The sequence below is a fragment of the Pituophis catenifer genome, unplaced genomic scaffold, assembly GCF_029215685.1.
Source record: "Pituophis catenifer annectens isolate HBS135680 unplaced genomic scaffold, rPitCat1.0.hap2 SCAF_1, whole genome shotgun sequence".
Lineage (NCBI taxonomy): Eukaryota > Metazoa > Chordata > Lepidosauria > Squamata > Colubridae > Pituophis > Pituophis catenifer.
The window spans coordinates 123,938,323-123,962,062 of NW_027256881.1; positions in this window are offsets into that span (position 1 = coordinate 123,938,323).

Genomic DNA, 23,740 nt, shown 5'->3' on the forward strand with positions numbered 1-23,740 from the left:
GAAGCGTTAATAATCTCCTGGAGCCAACCTCGCGTAACCTCCCGGGAGGCCAGCACCAACCAGGAGGGACACAGGTCCAATAAACACGTCGCGTTCAGCCATCCCAGCATCCTGTCCACGCCCTCGGGAGCGACAGGGTCGAACTCTTCCCAAATGACATTCTCAAGACCGGTCTCCGTCATCCCGTCTGTACCCACCCAGTCAGAGACCAAGCCTTCCCGAATCTGAGTGATTTTATCGTGCAAATACTGAACAAAATCCTCCGCCCGACCTTGCAAGGGATCCTCCCACGCTCCCAGATGGAGGAGGGAGTGGGTCAACCTAAACAGGGCGGCTGGGCGGTTATCTGCAGATGCGATAAGAGTGGAAAAATAATTACATTTTGCCGCTTTTATCGCCACTAGGTAGGTCTTAATATGAGACCTTACCAGTGTTCGGTCAGATTTGGAATGGCTAGACCTCCAACTGCTCTCCAGGCGTCTTTTCCAGTGCTTCATCTCCCTCAGCTCCTCGGAGAACCAAGGAGCTAGGTAAACTCGGTGACGGGTCAGAGGCCGCAAAGGCACGACTTGGTCCAAAGCTTCAGCGGCCGCCCTATCCCAGGTGGCCACCAGCTCTTCAGCCGAGCCGTGAGTCAGAGCCTCAGGGAATGGCCCACGCTCCATCTGGAACCTATCAGGGTCCATCAGGCGCCTGGGGCGGAACCATCTAGGCTGTTCCGCCTCCCTGCGGCGGGGTGTGGTGGTTAGAAAGTCAAGCCTAAGAAGCGAATGATCTGACCATGACAAGGGCTCAGTCACTATCTCCCCTATCTCAAGATCATTCTGTTGTGGCTCCATTACCTGAGCCTGTGTCATCGGCAGGAGAGGACTCCGAGAGTGAAGGAGAGGAATTGGCAAGGCCTCCCTGTCCAGGACCCTCCTCTCTGGCAATGCCTTCGGTGTCCGCCGAAGGTCAAGAGATAGGGCTGGGGCCAAGCACGTCCACGCAGCCACAGGTGGACAGTGATGAGGGAAATGAGTCTTGGCTGGATCCTCGGCAGCGTCGCAGAGATAAGCACGCCCAACAGAAGAAAAGGTGTGCCAGAGATTAAGCTGAGTCACTGGACCACACCCCACAGGGTATAAAAGGGGGTGAGGTGGCCATTCAGACTGTGACGGACAAAACTAACTACTATCGAGTCACATTGCATCTTTGGAAACATTATCTGCCTTGGATTTATTTTACGAACTGGACAATTTTCGAACTGTGTGTATTTTGTTTATGAGTAAAGTTCTTGGCAAGCAGCTACTGGGTTGCTGCCAAGCCTCTTATCGGAAGAATTGGTTGTCTGCCAGTTTATTTAACCCCCGGCTGTCTGTTTGTGTGCATGTGTGAGACGGGGACAGAACACATTCATCCACTGACCAGAGACAAAAATCAAGTCCAGAGTGTGTCCTCCCGTGTGAGTGGGTCCATGAATTAATTGGGTCAGGTCCATGGCCGCCATGGAAGCCATGAACTCCCGGGCCGCCTCAAATCAATTTGCAAAGACCTGTGCCTTTGAAAACCAATGCCAGTGACTATGAACCCTAAAACGTCTGTTCTATTACATGCAAGCAGTAAGTTTTTCAGTACCAAATTACAAGCAAATTACAAATATAGGTAGTCCATGACTTACAACTACATTTGAACCTAACATTTCTGTTGCTAAGCAAGGCAGTTAAGTGAGTTTTGCCCCGTTTTACAAACTTTCCCTCCCACAGTTGTTAAGCGAATCACTGCAGTTGATAAATAATTCATGTAGTCATTAACTGAGTCTGTCTTCCTCCATTGACTTTCTTTGTTGGAAGCCAGCTGGGAAGATTACAAATGGTGATCATATGACCCGGATATAATACAATAGCACTTAGATTTATATACCACTTCACGGTGCTTTACAGCCCTCTCTAAGTGGTTTACAGAGTCAGCATATTGCCCCCCAATAATCTGGGTCCTCATTTTACTTACCTCAGAAAGGATGGAAGGCTGAGTCAACCTTAAACCAGTCAGGATCGAACTGCTGGCAGTCAGCAGAGTTAGCCTGCAATACTGCATTCTAACCACTGCACCACCACGGCTCCTATGATACAACTATCATAAATACATGCCAGTTGCCAAGTGCCCAGATTTTGATCATGTGACCCTGGGGATGCTTCAACAGTCGTAAGTTTGAACGGGTCATTTTTTTTCCAGTCATGTTGCAACTTTGAATGGTCACTAAATGAATGGTTGCAAGTTGAGGATAACCTGTATTGTTTTTTATTATAATTTTCTAGAAGGGCTAATCAGCTCTTTATTTTTACTTAAGAACCAGTTATATGTATCAGAATAGTTAGAAATACTGATTTCCAGACTGACCAAAAAAAATTAATTCAATGATAGGGTAGGACTGAGCTGAGAATTGAATTGCATTTGCTCTGTTGGTATTTTGATCAAAATTACTATGCCCAATGTGATGAAAGTGACAGGACTTGATGAGGAGAGGGGCAAGGCTGAATGAAGCAAGGCTATAATTAATATTTGGATAGGGTGGGAAAAGTTCATAATAGTAACATGAGTGGTGTGTGTGTGTGTGTGAGAGAGAGAATGTATTACACAATAAATTCTGAATGTTTACGCATGATTATATCTTAAAGATTCTGATTAGGGTTAATTTACATAGTGAACTGTGAAATGTATCTGTAGTTGCAGCACTTTTCTTTTATTCAGTAGAGCAGAGGTCTTCAAACTTGGCAGCTTTAAGACTTGTGGACTTCAACTCCCAGAATTCTCCAGCCAGCATAGCATAACTGGCTGGAGAATTCTGGGAGTTGAAGTCCACAAGTCTTAAAGCTGCCAAGTTTAAGACCTCTGCAGTAGAGTTAAGTGACATGGCAAAGATACAATAAAGCGGTATACCTAGAGATAACCTGTGGGTTAACGTTAGACAAAGCGAGGTACTCATGTAGTGTTCTGGATGACTCAGCAGGTGGCAGCACCTAGCCAATCTTGGCTGATGCTGAGAAGGAAAAGAGGGTATCCATGCAATCAAAATTGACTCAAGGAAGTCCTTCACTCTTTTTAAAAGTACTCTTAACAAAGGGGAAGGGGGAATTGCTGCTCAGCTTCAATGAGCAAATATTCTTTGGATGATAGAAGTCTGCTTGTCTTTAGTTCTGATATTTGTTGTTTGGTTGTTTGCTGTTTTGCTCTGTAATCCTGAGAACAATCCTGAGAACTGAGAGTATGTGGATGTAACATTTGGAATGTTTTTTCTCTCTGGGATAAATTTATTCGTCAGATGAAAGCGGCTGTTCTATCTAACTCCAGAAGCCTCTTTGACAATAGTAAGAGCCTGCAGTATCAGCCACAGAATATTGCTGATGCGCTTATTGTGATTTAGATTTTGTTTCTCTTTGAAGCAGTCTCTCCAATGATGATTTTGAATTGCTTTTGATAACCAATAGAGTGCCACCTTCTCAAACCTCTTTGGGGATGGAGATTTAGTATAAAAATAAAAAAAATTAATATTAAAACTGATGAAGCCTGATGAAAGATGAAATCTGCATCTTTGCAGATTTTATAAAATTCCTGAGGGAATCCATTTCATAGTTTGGAGATGCGGCTTTCCCCCAGCATCAGCTACATGAGCCTCTGAGTGCAGCAGGGGTGGGTTCTACTTTTACTACCAGTTTGCATCGTGCCCACACGCACTCTTCTGCACATGCACAGAAGCTTCTGATGATGTCCGGGTCAGTGGGTGGAGCCTCCCGCTGGTTTTACTACTGGTTCTATAGAATCGGTCCGAACCGGGCGCAACCCACCACTGGAGTGCAGGGCTTCTGTGTATGAGTTTCTTTTTCAAATCTCATTCGATACAGGGTTTGTAATAGAAACATTTTCTTACTATTTATTTTATGGTTTGTCACTCAGTCAGCCAGATATTCAGACTGGATTTGGCATTTTTATCGATCTATCGAGTCCTTCCCAAAGACCTGGGATAGCCAGATATTGATGCTGAGGATTTTAAAAAGTATCATCACAGGATGTAAACTGTTCCAAGTAAAGCTGCTTTTTGCAATTGACTGGTGGTAATTTTGTCAATGCCAGTGGTGTTCAAGTGGTGCTCTGGTTGTTTTGGGATTGCACCCAAGCTGCCTGTTATTATCATTATCTTTGCTTTCTTGTGCCACAGGATTTTACTTCTATTTATAGGTCTTGTGTAGTTTGTTACCTTCTTCAGGTCTTTCTCTTCTACTCTCCTGTCTATAGATACTGCCACATCCATTATCCAGACTTTTTCAGTACCTATATTATTAATGTCATTATTATAAGTAGTTCTCCCTTAATGTCCACTCATTCAGAGACTATTCAGAGTTGTGATGGTACTGAATGAGAGGGACTAATGATGGATCCTGATATGTCAGCTATCTGAGGTACACAAGAAACAAGACTTCATGAGCTAGCCTCTGACTAGGTGGCTCAGTGGCTAAGACACTGAGCTTGTCGATCAGAAAGGTCGGCAGTTCGGTGGTTCAAATCCCTAGTACAGGTCTCCTGCATGAGCAGGGGGTTGGACTAGATGACCTCCAAGGTCCCTTCCAATTCTGTTACTGTTGGCTATTGTTACTTTATTCTAAGGCTACATTTACAGAATCTTGAAAATCTAATAGTACAAATCTCCTGCTGTCTGTTTTACAGCCTGAAAAGTTAGGGAGGTTGCTTTCTGAGTCTCTTTCTCTGTGGGCTATGCCCTCTCCTATCTGATCATTCCCCTAGGGAACATCTTTCTCTCTCTCTCTCTCTTGCCTTACCAAGGTCATTCTCACATACTATTATATTGTAATTGCAACTGTCATAGCATTCCTGCAGTCGTGTGATTGTGATTCAGGGGCTTGGCAACTAGTTTACAATTATGACATCATAACATTCCAAGGAAGGGGGGTGCAGTTGTTCAACGGTTAAAGGCACTGAGCTTGTCAGCTGGAAAACTGACAGTTTGGGTTCGAAACTCGAGCAACATGCGACAGGAGGAGCTCCATTTATTTATTTATTTATTTATTTATTTATTTATTTATTTATTTATTTATCAGATTTATATGCCGCCCTTCTCTCGTAGGACTCGGGGCGGCTCACAACAATAAAACAACCCGACAATAGATAAAAATTAAATATTATTAAAAACCCATTAAAATCCCCAAATCCCCAAATTAAAATCCACGGCAGATCAGGGAAGTTGCTGAAAGAGCCATGTCTTTAGGTCGGCGCGGAAGGTGCAGAGGTCGGGGACCGTCCGGAGCCCGGTGGGCAACCCCTTCCAGAGGGTCGGTGCGACCACAGAGAACGCCCTCATCCTGGGGACCGCCAGCCAACACTGTCTGGCCGAGGGGACCTGGAGGAGGGCAGCCCTATGTGAGCGCACTGGGCGGTGGGAGGTCGGTAGGAGGTGATCCTGCAAATACCCCGGGCCCATGCCATGAAGGGCTTTATAGGTGAGTACCAGCACCTTGAAGCAGATCCATTACTTGCCACAGCTCCTGCCCCAGCCCCAGATAAAAGGTACTACTTTGGTGGGAAGGTAACAACATTCTGTGCACCTTCACATATAGTCATTTTGGTCACGTGACCAATTCTAAGGTCGTCTGTTTGTCATTTGCAACTTTTACTGCCAGATTCTGACAAGCAAAGCCAATGGGAAAGCTGATGAGAGGTTGCAAATGGCGATCACATGACCTTGGGATCCTGGGACCATGCAGGATTTGCCTAATACTGGCAACTGGGACTGCCAAAGGGCCCATTTTAAGTCAAGGTGGTCTTACAACCATGTCACTTAGTGATGGAGTTCCCACTCTCAATTACCATCTGCAAGCGAGGACTACCTGTAATTAAATTTATTATGTCAGCCACTCCAAAAGAATGGTCAGCCTTCAGCATTAGAAATATACAATTAAAATGTGACCATAAAAAGATAATAGCCATGAGCCTGAAGCCTTTTAAGGTTTTAAAAGTTTACATTAAATTCTATCTGATAAAGTAACTGGCCACCAATGCAGTCCTTTCAGTACAGCTACCAGCAATTCTTGTATCTTCCACTGATAGCAGCAATTTCGATAATATGGGAGACAATAAGGAAATCCCAGGGATGTAAACTAGATTAGGAAACCAACCTGGGAAAAAACAGTGGCAACCGCTTCCCCCAAATGGATATATAATCTCCAAGAATCGAACTGTAAAGAAAAATTATTTACCATTATTTGCTGAAGTTTGCACTAATTGTTTGCACTAACTTTACCTTAACAAAAAGTGCATTGCAGTCATGGTTATAGCTGATTTTGGATGACCATTGTAAAATCTGACTACTTATGAATGGTTGTAGCTGGTTGTAAGCCTAACTGGCCCATGTGTCCCTTATCGCTGCTGCTACTGTGGATCCAATAAGGGACACTCCCCAATTTTAATTGGCTTTCAGGGTGAACACAAACTTGGCCAAACCGATTGAAGCTCAGTCCCTAGTTTCTTACTGATGAACAGCACCTCCATTTTATTTGGATTTAATTTCAGCTGGTTCTCCCTTATCCAATCTCTTATCGAAATGAAGTACCGATTGTTTCCTTGGAGTTAGTTGTCACAAAGGAATAGAGCTACGTGTTCCATCACAGTTAGTCTTCAACTTATGACCATTCACTTAATGATGGTTTGAAGTTACAATGGCCCCAAGAAAAGTGATTTACAAAATTACAACCAACTTATCATACACACACACACACACACACACACACACACACACACACACACTTGATCACATGATTATAATTCTGATGTTTGGTAACTGACTCGCAATTTACAACAGCTGCAGGTTCTTATGGTCATGTGATTCTGATCTGCACTCTTTCCAGCTGGTTTCCATCATCAAAGTCAATTGTGGAAGCTGGATTCACTTACTGACTGTGTGATTCACTTAGCAACCATGATTTGCTTAACAACTGTAGTGATTTGCATATGGCCGTGGTGAAAATAGTTGTAAAATGAGGTCTGGTCTGATGACTTGCTTAATGACTGCATTGCTCAGAGCCTGAAATTCCAGTCCCAATTTTGGTCATAAGTCTACGATTATCTGCACCTCGCTTCCGACATTGAAATGATCTCTTCCATGGACTTTTAGATATTTTGAACAGCATGTGCAACAAGATATGTAACATGACACGAATGTTGTAGAACAGTACTACAGGTCAGTAGTCTAAGGGTCGAAGAGAGTATCATGATTAATGGGAATGAAAATCTCAAAAGCCCAGAGCAGAGGCATCTGCAAGTCAGTAGGAGGGGTGACTAATGCAACATTGTGCTGCAAGCGCCATTCTTTGGTAATGTTTTGTGACTTCAGATGCATTTATGAAAGATGCAAAGCTGAAATGACAAAAGCATCAGATCTTGTAGAGGCTTGTGTAGGAAAACTATAGTTATCTGCATCCTTCATAGCTATAGATCATCCCTCAAGGTGAAGACTTCAGTCTCAGTTCCATATCCCGATCAAAAAGCTTGATTAAAGTGGTCATTCAATCCACTTCATTGCCCAAATTTGTCCAAAGTTATGAAGCCATCATCTTTTCAGTTCCTTTTCCTAGAAATTATATGTTTGACCTTGTATAACTCTTTTGTAACAAGGAAGCTTTTCTCCCCCAGAGGCTTAGAACTGGCTCCTTTAGGCAAGGAGGAACACATCCTACCCACAAAAATACATGAATCATCCCGTTTAATCATAGGCCCTTTATTCTGGTTAATTAAATTAAGAAAAAGGTGGTAGTCATCAGGCATTCATAGAGTTGAAATGGTCCACTTAGAACACTGAGCCCCTCCCCTGCTCTTAACTCAATATCACAGAATAAGTCTTTCCATATTATTGACCTCTACAAACTGAAAATAATAGCAAAACAGATATTTGCCAAGATTACATTTTTATGTTTTAACATTGGAGTTAAACTAGATTTAACTAGAATCACGTCAGTGAACCACATTGGTTGCAATGTGCATGGACTGATTTGTTTCTACCCTTCTTCATCTTAAAAAGGGGGTTAAAGTGATGTCTTTCACTAGCTCTTTTAAAATGCATGAGGATTGTTTTAACAGTACCTTTGTGTATTAATGTATTAATTTTGTATTGGAGGTGTTGGTCACCTTCACCCCCAAATAAATAAATAAAATCAAACTATTAACAATGGTTCTTTTCCCTTTTTGCAGCTTTAAATCAGACATCAGATGAACATTTGTGGATAGCCTAGTTCGGGGGTGTCAAACTCACGTCACATGACGTATTGGGACTTCCCCCCCTCACTAAAATGGGGGTGGGCGTGGCCAGCATATGACGCGTATGACTCTGGCCCGCAGGCCACGAGTGTGATACCCCTGGCCTAGTTTGAACTTCACATACTGTATCTAATAAGCCAAAAATGATTGGATTCATGGAAAGTCATAACTACCTATCAAGCTCATACATTGTTGAGTTTGGAGCAGGGTAATTTGCAGTATATTGCTCACAGTGACTTATAAATCACAACAGGTTCATACAATATGCCAAGCTAAAATCATATAACATAATGTTATAGTATACATATTCCCTTATAATGTGTTTACTGATTCAGGTAGGAAAAACAATCATAATCAACCAACAATATCTTCTAAAAAACAGATAATACAGCACCATTTTTATAATGTTTATTTTTACAAATTCTGTTGGTTGGCAATGAAATCCTTCAATCATGTTAAAATTTCAAGTGGTATGACCCATTTTCTCTTTAAGGAAATTGTGATAAGCATTCTGGTTTCCTATGAACAGTGCTTGCATCCCACCAAGGATAATTTAAAATATTAACCCTCCTCTGAATAGGAGATAATATATACAAAAAATATCTCTCAAAGGGATCTCAGAAGAAGCCTTTGATATTTGAAGTATGTATTTCTATTCAGTTGCTAACAAGCTTTTTGCTCTCTTTGTTGGTGAGCCACAAATGTACAAGATAGCCAAGAAAAGTAAGATTCCTGGTCAGATCACCAGCCCATATTCCATTGCTTGAAATAAATTAGTTGTGTCAATGAAATTGGCTGGAGTTAGAAGTATAATGAAGTTAGTAAAGTGACAGGCATGAGCTAGGAGCAAAATAAGAAGATGGCTTTTACAGTCCTCCTTCAACCATGGAGGTGACCTTGGATTAATCGCTTTGTCTCAGTTTAAACTCACAAAATTGTTGCAGTGAGGAAACATAGGGCACACTTGATCTCCTAAAAGAAAAGTGGGACATACTTAAATCATTAAATAATAAACTATTTTTGTTACAGTATTAAATATAGCCAATTCATATATTATCATAAACTGGATTCATTGATAATCCTTATTTATTGGCTGAATGAAAGGGATCTTTTATTGGTTTTTAGGAGAGAAGAGAGGTACTTTTCTATTAATATGTTTTATTGTAATAAATATAATAAATGTACATATTTATTCCCCGTCCATTAAATTTGTCCAGGGTAAACTAAGTGTTAACTTCTTTATGTGTGGCTGAACTTTCTGCTTTTTAATCTTTCCCACATTTGTGAATTGTCATCATTGTTTTCTACAGGGTTGTTTTTTTGGGTTTTTTTTTGCATAGGTTAACTATTTTTTCTTTATTATTGATGCATATCCTCTCCTCCTTCTTCAGCTTCAATATAAGTTACTCTCTTCTCCCTAAAGGCTGGGATTCTTGCTCCAGCCAAACTGCCAAGCCTCCCAAACCCAGCTGTGCTAACAGTGTTGCACAAGCCTGCTTGCCCCAGGCAACATATAGTTTAATTGTCAGATTCTCACAATAAACCTTGAGGGAACAGATTCCTTCAGGCTGTTTTATATTTCCCATGGATTTCATTAGTGGTTTTGTTGGCATCCTCACCTTGTTTACCAGTTCAAATCATTACGCATGAGGTGGGTATAAAAAGCAAAACAAAAAACAAACAAAAAAAAAACCCCAACACCCCAATACAATATTTTTTCTTTGTTTTTTTTTTTTAAATCTATCAGATTTTGGATGTTTCCCTTTTGCTTCTTGCCTTCCTTTAGTTTCCCAATGAGCAGAAGAGGAAACAAACTTTTTTTCAAGTATGAAGTGCTTACTTGAGAAAGGCTTTTGAACCAGATGGAGCAAGCAGTTTTACAGAGCAGTGGCTGGTCATTTGAGGTGTGGGAACGTTGCTCCATCAAGAGGATTAGACCTATTTGATCTTTGTCTTTACTTAAAACAGTCTGAAGGCTACTGGCTGTCATGTCTTCCTTAGTTAGTGCCTTGATATGCTGTTTATGGCATTTAGCAAGCATGTTCCTCCCTTCAAAGTCTCCCAAGATATACAAGGATTTTTTTTTTAATTCTTCAAGATAAAGATGAGAGGCAGAACTCACCTCTGCCTATGAAAAAGCAATGTAGAAATAGGAAGGGAAGAGAAAGGAAAGGAGGAGAAAGCAAGCAGGCAGGCCTGGCCATTATTTTCTTATTAAAGTTCTTCTTCAATCAGAGATTCAGAAGAACAACAAAATATTCTACAATAAGCCAAGGAGCTTTCATCCACATTTTGTCTTGATGGATGGGCATTTAGTGTAGACTGATACTGTTATTGTAATTTTCGATATTGCTTCTTGTAGGAGAATCTGTATTGTATGATAACTAGAGATCTGCCCTACACTTCCGGGGGAAAAGGATTTTTATTGTATTGTATGGATAAATAGGTAGCTTATTCTGTCTTGGAGGTTAGGGTGAAAAACAGTGAAAGCATTAGGTTTATATTGTGGGAATCAAGTTCTTAGTGTCATTGCCAGAAGAGTAAGCATAAAACCAGAAAGCTCTGCTACATTTTCCTTTGCTTACCAGTCACAGGATTATACCAACAACCAGCAAGCATTTTGTCCTTGAATACTTTATTAACAGTCAGCTTTCTATCTGATATGTATTTTTTCACAACCTTTTTGGAGGTGTGATAATTTATAAGCATACATATGTTCATATATACATGCATACATATTCAGAGGCAAGTAAGCCATGAAAAAGGATTTTAAATGATTCTGGGCCTTTATATGTATGTACTGTATGTATGTGTGTGTGTGTCTGTCTGTGTGTGTATAAGTGTATGTGTATGTGTATGTATGTATGAATATGTATATCAGTGGTGGGTTCCTCCCGGTTCGGTCCAGTTCGGCCGAGCCAGTAGCGGTGACGATATGACATCACCGAACCGGTTCTCCCCCCTGCCCTCCCCCCCCACCCCCCCACGTTATTCTTAGCTTTTATTTGGTCCCACCCCCAATCTATTGCTGCCTCCTGAGTCCCAGCTGATGACTAGAGGGAAAAAACTGTTTAAACTCTTGCCGCGGGGCTTCAAAGGGCCGTCCTACAGCTGATCAGTGTTAAAAACAAACAAATGAGTCAGGTCGTAAGTGCGAGGACCTTCCAGAAATGACTCTGACCAGCTAGCCACGCCCACCTAGTCACATGACCTCCAAGCCACACCCACAAAATAAGCCACGCCCACAGAATCGGTAGTAAAAAAAATTAGAACCCACCCCTGATGTATATGTATACACACACACACACACACACACACACACACACACACACACGTATGATAGATATTTCCAAATAATGCTTGATATGCCTTGAAAATATACATTATACACACACATACACAAACATACACCACCACCACCCACACACATAAATGTATGTATTTACTTTCTTCAAATAATTGTTGTAGGAAGATATTCATCTGGATGGTAGTACTTGCATATTCATTAGGCTGTTATCAAGAAGGAATAATTATTCAATACATTCAAATTGCCGAGGGGTTGTCACAATTAATTTTTTTAAAATCCCATTCCTCAGATTCTATTTTAAATGCAAATAGAAAACTAATTTCACTTTGCTGAGCTATAGTTTAGCTTTAGCTGTGTTTATTTCTTACTTCATAGGATACAAGAAATAGTAGGCTAATTTGCAAGATAGTTCCTTAGAACGAAGATCCTAACTTGAATAGAATAAAAACAACATACTTGGAGTAAAAGTGAGATTTGGTTGTGCTTGTATCATGATGACCAAACTCTGCTATAGCTAACCAGTACCACTCTCTCCACCATTATCAAGGAATGTAATATATGGCCATATGTGACTAAAGGCTGTCTAGCATTCCCCTCTTATGTCCTTTCCTTTCCTATCAATTCTCCCTCCTCAGCTTGGTCCTTACTCCCTTCATTATGTTTCTTGGATATGATACATGAATTAATTCAGATTTGTATTGAAGTAAATAATTGCACTTGTGTCAGAAGCACCAAGAGGTTTCCATCTTGGTGTCAGAAGCACCAAGGCAGTTCCAGGTTAAAAGGATTAGCCGGTGACATCACCATTGCCCTGGGGATGCCCAATTGGAGACTCCTTTCATGTCCCCAGCAGGAGCTGGAGTGAAGGGCGAGAGCTCAACCCAGCCCCATGACAGCTCTCGGGTCTTGAACATGGGCTTGCTAACCTCCTGCCCAGTTCCAACCACTCGAGCCACCATGCTCTAGAAATAAGTAGTTAGGTTATACTTTGAGGCTATGCCTAATAATAAGTATATATAATCTGAAATATTTTATACACACACCCTTCTGCATAATTAAATAAATTAGGTGGGTTTCTGAATTTCTCCGGTGGCTGAAACATAGTGTGACTAGAGGACTTATTCATGGGCACTCCTTACTAACAGAAATCTGTATGTTTGTGACTTATCTCCATTCTCATATCCTTTAAATCCTCTAGGCGTCTCAAGAATCTGATCTCGATGACTGATATATTCTCTGTAATAGTGGGGGGAGGGATTCCAAATAGGCTGTTTGTAAGTAACCATCCATAACTATTAATGTAAGGACTACTGTAGTTCAGGGTCCAAGTAAATTAATTGTATTGTAAATCATAACACAATAATTTTCACCTTTAGTTCTACAATCTTTTTCTTCCCTTTTGGTAAGCACTGTAAAACCATATATTCTAAGGAATGGATTTCTTATAAGAGAGCTGTAAAGTATTCTTTAATAATTGATAGAAAAATAATGTACTTCATTACCTGCTAATCAGATAAACGATAGGCATGGTTCTTCTCAATTTGAAGGACATTTTATGCTAATTGCAATAATGCTGAAATGGTATTTATGTATTATTACATTCCATAATCTCTCTTTTCACTTTTAAGTCTTTGTTGGGGGGGCGGGGGATGAGAATTTCAAGTGATGATTTTATGGAAATTATATTCTAGGAGCCATATTTTTCAATACATTAAGATGGTCCTTAGTATGTATGTATTCCCTGGGCATTGCAACACAAAACACAAAAGACTACAGTAAGACTGTAGTTTTTTTATATACTTACCTTGGTATAAATGTCACTGATTCAGCGGGAGTGTATACAAATATTTCTCCTGGAAAAAGACCACACATTGACTTTTAATCTCATTTTCTTTATAGGTTCGAAAACATGTCAATGACCTGTATGAAGATCTGAGAGATGGACATAACTTGATTTCTCTTTTGGAAGTTCTTTCTGGAGATACTTTAGTGAGTTCCTTAATTTTAATGCAACTGTTTTACAGATTTAATTGATATTTGTTCTTATCTTAATTCAGCATTTCTTTGATGCATTGTTTCCATAACTGGGAGGGGGGGGGAAAGAGGGATCAGAATTAGTAATTAATATTAGTAATCTAATATTTTTTGTTGTTCCTATTAAAAAAAAACAATCTTTTCTAAAGCAGTTTTCTTTTCATTTTCTGATTTTCTTTTTTTTAAAAAATCATCCAGCGTGTGGGACACTAAATATTCTTTTTCCAATTAAAAATAATTGTGTTACAGTATTGCTCCCACTTTAATTGTCTAACATTCCCCTCTGATATCATGTCCTTTCCTTTCATTGTGAACATTCTTCTCTCCTCTGCTTGGCACTTACTCCCTTCATTATGTTCTTCCATTCATATTCTTCTCTTCATTTGTGGTCTGTCTTGTGTCTTTGCTCTCCTGTCTCCTGTCTGTGTTTATTAGCCAAGGGAGCGAGATTTTTTGAAGACCTTACGGTTGGTGAGTTCAACAGAAGCATGCCCGTTTGAACAGCATGAGGATGAGGAGGATGAGGATAAGGGGGTAGGTGCCGACCCCCATAACTCTACTAATACAGTTTGTGAAGAGTGCCGACTGCTAATGTAAAAGTAATATTATGGTGTGATGGTGTGCAGCATTTTCATTAGAAAGAATTGGGCGATGGGGTTGTCATTATGGGGAATTCTTCTAATCTAGAGTAATGTAAGCAGTGCCAATGGCTTGGATACATCCCAGGAGCTGCATTGGGAAGGTTATTTAAAAAATTGCCAGAATAGCTACCTGTTTATTGTACTACCTTGTTTCCCCGAAAATAAGACATCCCCTGATAATAAGCCCAATCGGGCTTTTGAGCACATGTGCTAAAATAAGCCCCCCCTGAAAATAAGGCCTCCTTGAAAATACTTAAATGCATATGCAGCCAGTCCCCGCCATTTACTCTGGTTAGGGTTAGGAGACAGAGCTGGAAATCAGGTAAAATGGCAAGAGAAGCCCCATCTTGCTCCACATGCCCCAAAATAATAAGACCTCCCTGAAAATAAGGCCAAGCACTTATTTCGGGGTTCAAAAAAATATAGGACAGGGTCTTATTTTCGGGAAAACACGGTATATGTCCCTTATTAAATGGCAAACATTTAGAGGACATATATTTATTTTGCAAAGATGCACCAGCTGTACAAATAAGGATGGATAGATATTGCTACAAATTTAGTGAAACAGCCCTTGTTTGTGATTTTGGTTTCAATATGACAATATACTTGCTTTACAAAATTCACAAGGGATTTGAACTGGGACAGTAGAGAGCTCTGTCAATTATGGCAATGGTTTGAAAAATCTGAAGTTTGGAAGAAAGGCATTGATTTGGTCATGTAAATGCAACTTTTTCCCCTTTATTCTCGGGTAGTTAAGTGAATGGGACCTTTTTCCTCTGTTGAGTTTTCCTCCTTGTGATTTTTATACTAACTGCATGCATTTTGCCACGTTTATCATTAATCTGCTGAATATTTTTGGTTTTCTATAATAACTTATGCTTTCTTCGTGCATGTTGTATAAGTATTTTTAAGAAAAAGATTGCACATTTTTATGATGATGCTTAAGGTTCTGGGATAGAAAAATATGTAATTTGATGGCTAAACGTAAGCAATGTTACATTGTTCAGAATTGGTTACCCATAAGATTTTATTTTCCTAATGATTGATATTTGATTATGTAAATGCATGTTTTTCCTGAGCAAAAATTGATGGGGATATATTAACCTGATTCAAAAACTTTCTTGCGTAATCCTTTCCAAATTCTCATGAATATTTCCCATGTGTGTCTTTCTTGAGAACCAACTTTCTGGCTTATTCTATATAAGGTCTTAGTATACATTCCAAAATGCAAGCAAAAAAATCACAAAACAGTCCCCTGCCCTGAAAAATTAATATGATAATCATGATGACAAAATGCAGCTTTTATAGTTCAGTTTCTTTTTAAAAAAATCTGCACTATATGGGAAATATACACTTCACACGATTTCTTAGGTCAGAACAAAATGCATTTCTGTTCTGTAATCTACTGGGGTTTGATGGACTGAACATTAGCTATATTTTGCTATTTACTGGTGCTGGTAGACTGTTTCAGATTCATGTCTTTGATAAGTGTCTTAGCAAATACTACAGTACTGGCTAAAATTGTGGAAACCTTTTGGGAAAAGTGTATTTTCTAAAACTAGCTAATAACACCACTTTTTGGGGGGAGTAGTACCTTAAAATTATATATCAGTGGAAAGACAATTTAATCAAGAATGTAATGCAATAACTTTTGTGAAGGATTTGCTATTAGAATAGCAGTTACAGTATAAAGAAGAAAAGTGAAACACGTAGAAAAAACGAGATATACAAAAATTATCACATCAGTTAATACTTAGTTGGGTAACCTTTAGCATTAATTACAGCCTTATGATGTCTTCACGTGGACTGAACCAAGTCTTTTAGTTCTGCAGCTGTTATAATGTGAAACCAAGATTGAATGATTACTTCTATTAACTGGATTTTATTGTTGGATCGTTTCTGACTAACAAGTTTTTTTTAGTTGGCTCCATAGATTTTCAATTGGGTTAAGGTCAGAGCTATTCCCATGCCATTCCAGCAATGGAATATGATTATCTTGAAACTCCAAAAAAAAAAAAAAAAAAATGCTGTTATTAGCCATCAAACCTCAAAAATACACTTTTCCCCAAAAGGTTTCCACAATTTTGGCCACTACTGTATTTTTACTTAGCTTGTATTTACTTAACTAAAATTACACAGGAAGTTCATATAGTTATTGATTTAAACTACTTGACAATTTCTCTTGATAGTTTACCTGCCGGCCCCTCTATAAACAGTTTTAAAAACTTTAATATTCTGGATAGTTTGAGAAGTGGTTATCATAAGAACAGCTTTTTTTAAAGGAAAAAAAAACCACTCTCCAGAAGCACTTTCACTCCAGAAGCAAAGTACAAGTAATTCTCGACTTACAACCACAATTGAGCCCAAAATTTCTGTTGTTAAGTGATACATTTGTTAAGTGAGTTTTGCCCCATTTTATGACTTTTCATAGTTGTTAATTGAATCACTGCAGTTGATAAGTAAGTAACACGGTTGTTAAGTGAATCTAGCTTCCCCATTGACTTTGCTTGGTAGAAGGTCGCAAAAGGTGATCACATGACCTTGGGACACAGCAACGGTCATAAGTATGAATCAGTTGCCAAGAATCTGAATTTTGTTCATGTGACCATGGGGATGCTGTAATGGTTGTACATGTGAAAAATGGTCATAAGTCACTTTTTCAGTGATGTTGCAACTTTAAACGGTCACTAAACAAACTATTATAAGTTAAGGACTACTTAGGCTTTCAACATGTTTCACACCATATTGTCCAAAAGGTTGATTAAGCTTAAATGAACCTTAAAAGATATTTCTGGCTTTGGTGAGGTAAGTTGGATCATAATTTCTGCTTAAACTGCTTATAGAAAGAGTAAAAATGAAATATTTTTAAGTCCCATTAATTTCAGTTGGCAAGAATTCGAACACTTTTAATATGTCATTGAAATTGATGAAACTGAAACCTGTGTCATGTTAGACTATGCTGGCACACTAAGTAGATCTGGTAGTTGCAGTGTTACTGCCTTAGTTATATTGATTTTATCCATTAATGAATCACATGGAAAGAAAGAAGCCACAGGAGGGAAAGGACATTTGTAAAGTTTAAAATTGAGTTGCTTTTCTCCAGAGCCATTACATTTCATGCAAATCTCTTTATTTGGTTGGTGATAATTTTCCTTTCCTGCGATATTCATGGAATAGTTAAAATACTATAGAAATATAATGTCTGAAAATATTTGTGGAACTTTATAGAAATTCTTAAATCTTCCGTTTTCTGATTTTAGCCCAGAGAGAAAGGACGGATGAGATTTCACAGACTACAGAATGTCCAAATTGCACTTGATTATTTGAAAAGGCGACAGGTAAGATATCACACTTAAGAAACAAAATTGGAACATTAATTTTTGAAATAACATTTTCTCGATTTTTATCTCTGTGTTAAAATATTTATTACCTATCATATTGGCGACGTTAATCTTATTGGCTGTCCTTAGGAATTCTAATGTTATTCATCTATCTTTTTTCTTTAGCAAAGTACTGAATCATAGATCATCTTGACCTGGGTTTGTTTTTTTCTCCTTTCAGAATAGAAAAAAATAAATATTACTAATGTTTCTAATTCTGTAGGCTCAGAAGTAAAAGGAAATAAAGTACTGTATATCAGAGTATGTGAATTCTGCTTTAGATTTAAATCTCAAATAAATAAACAAACAAGCAAACAAATAAATGTTGGCAAACTCAGTGCAATTGCTGAGTAATTGAATAGGATTGCTTTGTTAATAGGCTAGAGTCAATGAATGTACTGGCAAAAATGTCAAGGCACAATTCTGAATTGAGCACTGCATACTTCATATTAGAAAGAGCTAACAGAGAAATATTTTAATGCAGTGGTTCTCAACTTTTTTTCACCATGGCCCCCCTTTAAACACCTGCCATGGACCATGGCCACAGACCCCCAAGACCTAACTCAAGATTTAAATCATAACATTTATTTAAGCTTTTGTGGACCCCCTATGATGACATCGTGCTCCCCCAAGGGTCAATGGACCCCAATTTGAGAACCACTGTTTTAAAGTGTTTTATTTCATCTTTGGTGTTCTCTACATGAACCTTATAATCTGTATGCTAGACAATTCTGATGAGAGCTAGTAGAAGAGAGTTAAAGCCAGACAGTAAGAGCAGACCAAGAACAGAGTATATTTTCAAGAAATAAATAATAGAAATCTGGCTGCTGTGATTTGTTTCTATAATTGATTGGACATGTTAAATATTCTTGTTTTAGCAAAGAAGTGAACAATAAACAATCAACTATACTCAATTACCACAAACTTCCATTTTAGGGAGCAGATCAGTGGGAGGAAATAGGAATTCTTTTAAAATTCACTGAAATTATTACAGTTCCAGATCTGGGATAGGCTGATGTTGCTGTTTGATAATGTTAAAGGTATTGTCTCAAGATGTAAGCTGTTCCAAGTAAAATTGCCTTTTGCAATTAATTGATGGTGATTTTGTCAGTGCTGATTTTGTTCAAGTGATGATTATTATTATTTGAAGTACTATTAGTTAAAGTAGTATTTATTAAATTATTTTCATATAATGTTTGAGGGTCAATGAACAATCTGAAACTTCATGAAGAGGTCAATGAGCTGAAAGTTTGAGGAATGTTGAACTAAATAGGCAATCCTTATAAAAATGAAAAAAAAATGCTCCAGGCAGGAGAAAAGATAATATTGGTCTGCTTTCCCTTGTTAAGATTTAGATTCTATGTTTAGCAAGGACTCTGGAATCCTAGGAATATTTGGTGCAAGGTTGCATTTGTAGCAAAAACAAATTGAAGTAGAAGTAGAAAAATTGAAGTGGGGAAAAAACCCAAATCAACATATATTCAAACAACATAAAGATACATTTGGAATATTGGGGAAGCAGGAAGTTGTGCTGAGTTATATCTTACCAGCATAATAAGAGTGTATAGCATTTAAAAGAATCCTTTGGAAAGTGTTGAGAGAATGAATGATGCATCTTCTTTTGAATCTTTAAAGCAGTCACGTCCTTTAAAGACATAGATAGCTGCTTCAGAATGTGCATACACAGACACTTATTTTGGGTTTTTTTTTCAAGTGCTTTGCACAGCTATAATGAACATCATGTATTTAAAGTTCAAGCATATAATTTCCATCCTAATTGAAAAGCAAATAATAGTGGTAAGACTCTCAAAGCCTTTCTAATCAAATCAACCAATTAATCAGTATTACATCCATAGACCAGCAAATTCAAAGTATTTGGAAAATGTTATAAATCAGGACAGAAGGGATTGTTGAATACTGCCAAAACTTAATGCTGCATCTTGAGGACTAATATATAATATTATTCATTAGCCAGAGTGGATTACCTTGAATAGATGAAGAACTGTTAGTGACAGGCTACACTCTATTGGGAAATCATAACTCTCCAGACACTTTTTCAACATATTGCTTGATATGGAAGACAAGAATGAAGCTTTAAACACAACAATTGATTGCCCATTGCAGTGAATGAGATCAGAGCTGTTCTGTGGGTCCATAGTCTAGACTTTGTCTTTTTCCTCCTGCCCTTTCAATTTAACAGATATTGTTCAATCTCTTGATGGCATTGAGAATTGGCTGTAGTTTAGGAGTTCCGGTTTGCTAATCTTAGCCCTTAAAGCTGACATGGAGTCCCAGATATCTTTAGTAATAGTAATAGAATCAATCAAAAAGGTTAATATAATTGGTTCCCTTGTTTTAATGGCCAACTTTCTCCTGCAATTGAAGCTATCCCTGTGCAAAAATAGAAGCATCATCTTGATGCTTTCCTTCACTGCAAGAGAAAGAATGCAAATTGTCAACTCCATTTGTTTTAATTACTTTGCACATTTCTCCCCCTCCACCCACGACAGGTGAAACTGGTGAACATTCGAAATGATGACATAACAGATGGGAATCCTAAATTGACATTGGGATTAATATGGACCATAATTTTGCACTTTCAGGTAAGATGCCCTCCCATTGCTGCAACCTTCAATTTATAACTCTTTCTGATCAACCATGTCTATGTTTTTCAAATGTGAATACATTAGAATTCTCACAGGCATTCAAATAGAAATGGTTGCCTCTTTTGAGAGCTAATATTGTTTTTGTGCCTTTTCCTTTGCAAGATGGGTCTGATTATTTATTTTGAAGCTCAGGAAGGAAGCAGATAAGCATGCGACAGAATGTAATGAGTAATTCATTAATTATAACATGATTATAATTAACATGGGCCTGGTGGCTCAGCAGACTGATAACATTGTGATTAACACCAGCTGTCTGCAATTACTGTAAGTTCGAATCTCACCAGGCTCAAGGTTGACTCAGCCTTCCATCCTTTCTAAGGTAGGTAAATTGAGGACCCAGTTTGTGGGGGCAATAAGCTGACTTTGTATAAATATACAAAAATATGAAGGCTATTGCTTAACACATTGTAAGCCTGAGTCTCCGGAGAAGGGCGGCATATAAATCAAATTAAAAAAAAAAACATAATTTCCACAATTTCAAACATAAAATGAACATTATGTCAGAATAACAGAGTTGGAAGGAATCTTGAAGGTCTTCTGTTTCAACCCCCTGCCTAAGCACGAGATCCTATACCATTCTGGATAAATGATTGTCCAATTTCTTCTTAAAAACCTCCAACGATGAAATACCCACAACTTCTAAAGTCAAATCGTTCCACTGATTAATTTTTCTCACTGACAGAAAATTTCTCCTAAATTCTAGGTTGTATGTCTTGATAATTTTCCATCTTATTACTTCTTGTTATGCCCTCAAGTGCTTTGGAGAATAGATTGACCCCCTCTTCTCTGTAACAGCCCCTCAAATATCAAAAGACTGATATCGTGTCATCCCTAGTCCTTCCCTTTGTTAGAAGAGACATACCCATCACTTCCTATTTATAAATGTTGATTGTGTCTAGATTGCACTAGGTGGCAGTAGAATTGCTGTACCAAATGAAATTACAGAAATAGGTGATACATTTTTCTGATCTGAGATATATATATATATTTCTCAGTTTCAGTGTCTGAAAGCTGCAGTGTGAAATTTTACATTTCATTTGCCAGAACAAGAGCAATTTATTAGGAACCATGGTATAGCACTTTAACTTTTGTCAGCCATTTAAAAATATGCAGAACATTTAAATCATTCTCTTTACATTTTTTGTGATTCATGCATATCTAAAACAGTAGTTAAATGCATAGTCTTTGGACTTGCATTACTCATTATGACAAAGAGGAATTGTTAGCTTTTTAAAAAGCTAAACGTAAGACACATTACTGATGTAGCATTTGAACACTGCTTCAGTTTTGAAATGTGCCTTTCATGCCTGTCAAATTCTTGTCACATATTAATATGTTCACATATTTTAGTACCAAAGCATTTAGCGTTGGGCGTTGCTTGATAAGCATGATGGTTGGTGTGTTCCAATTTTTGCACAGCAAAGTTTTTATGAATCTTTTTTCTGAAGTTGTACTTAAATGAATATTTTTGCTTCACTTCTTTTTAAATGGGCCCATCTCATGTCCTGAAAGATCTTATATTCCCACCTCATTATTACATTTTCCATTTTCCTCCGCTTCTGTGCTTTTTATAATCTTTTGTCATATCCTAGCCATTCTAGCCTATTCTACAAATTTCAGCATCTTTAAATTGTGTATCATCTTTCTCATTGAAGATTTCAGCATTTTCTTTCCTGCAACTGCCTTGGTTTTTTTAAAAACAAAACAAAACTGAAAATTTGCAAGATGTCTTTTAAAAGCTTGATCTCACATATGATACTTAACATTTTTCCTCGTATCACTATGTGTAGAAGTCCCTGCAGGTAGAGAGTCTGTTTTGTCTGCAGTTATCTCGATCTGAAAAAAATTAATGTTTAAAGAAGGAAAGTCTGGCCTTGCAGCTTCTAGAATTGGTTCAGATTGAGAAGAAGAGCACTATTCAGGCTGCCAATCATTCATGCAGATATGTGCTAATTTCTGTGTTGGGTTTTGCTTCTGGCTTGTAGCAGTTATTTGTGGATCAAGTAGCATCTTCTGAAGTCCACTTTGGACTATTCATACATACATACATACATACATACATACATACATACATACATACATACATATAAAACTTCAGGGATTCATTTTTAATCTGCTCCTGATTTAAAGTGCCAGAGGAAAGGTCAGTTACTGATCTTCTTAGAGTTCTTGAGATGGCATTATTTAACTCCTGCAATTTAATCCTTAGCTCTAGGATGTGAAAAACTGCTATTCTCCCTGGAAGATGTCATATTATAGTGAACTGTCATTTTGAAAAGCCTTTCAAAGGGTGCATTTTTAAAAATATTTCTCCACTCTCCCATCTCCTTTTACGTTAGTCTGCTATACCTCCTGGATACCTATATGATATTTTGATTTTTTTTTTCCAGATAAAATTCAAGGCAACTTAAATTTGATAATTTAGGAGTACAATTTTAGGGGTTGCAAAAAGGCAAAGAGAGGCTCAAGCTGTATAAAATCTAGCTGTAGTTTGATTTCAATTAAGAAAAGACATAACTCAAGGAACCTTTGACTTGACTATGTCCACCTGTATCTGTATTTTCTCCCTCCCCCCCTTTTGTTATATAGTGTTCCCATTGCATGTAGTTTGATATAATAGCTAGGCCTTGGACCAGATTGTTCTATTACCCTTTTTTGTCCCACATTTTTAAAGACAGAGCTCTTTGAATTTTTACTTATGCATTAGTATTCCAAAGTTCTCCTAGATCAGTGTTGGCGAACCTTTTCGGCACCGAGTGGCAAAACAGGAGAGTGTGAGTGCCAGAAACTGGAAGAGCAGCCGCTTGGCATGCATGTGTGCACCTGGAAGATGATTTTCCGGTTTCCAGCATGTGCATGCGCACCGGCCAGCTGGTTTTCGCATGTGCATGTGTACTGGAAACCGGAAGATCATCTCTTCCGGTTTCCGGCGCTCCCACGTGTGTGAAGACAACTGGCTAGCGCGTCGGAACCCAGAAGAGCAATGGACGACAGCTCACGTGCCCGGAGAGATGGCTCTGGGTGCCACTTCCGGCACACATGCCATAGGTTCGCCATCATGGTCCTAGATGTTTTAGTGCATAATAAAATATACTAGATATGCTTTTGCATTAATGGAGATTCTACTGCAAAACCTTTTGCTGAATAGATGGCGAAATTGCTTCAGATGGAACTGCCTCTTGTTAAATTATCTGTGTAGTACTTGTTCTTGCAGCTGCGTGTTGTTAGGTTGATTAGATCCAGGTGCAGCCATTGTTTGTAATGAAAACATTTGCTATTTCTAGTCCCCTCTTATTTGCTTACTTGAATTTCTGTGAGGCTGAGATGGAAAAAAGCTGTTGGAATATCTTATTGTAGTTTCCCAAAATTTCCAAGGTACAGGTAATCCTCATTTATTGACCATGATTGTGA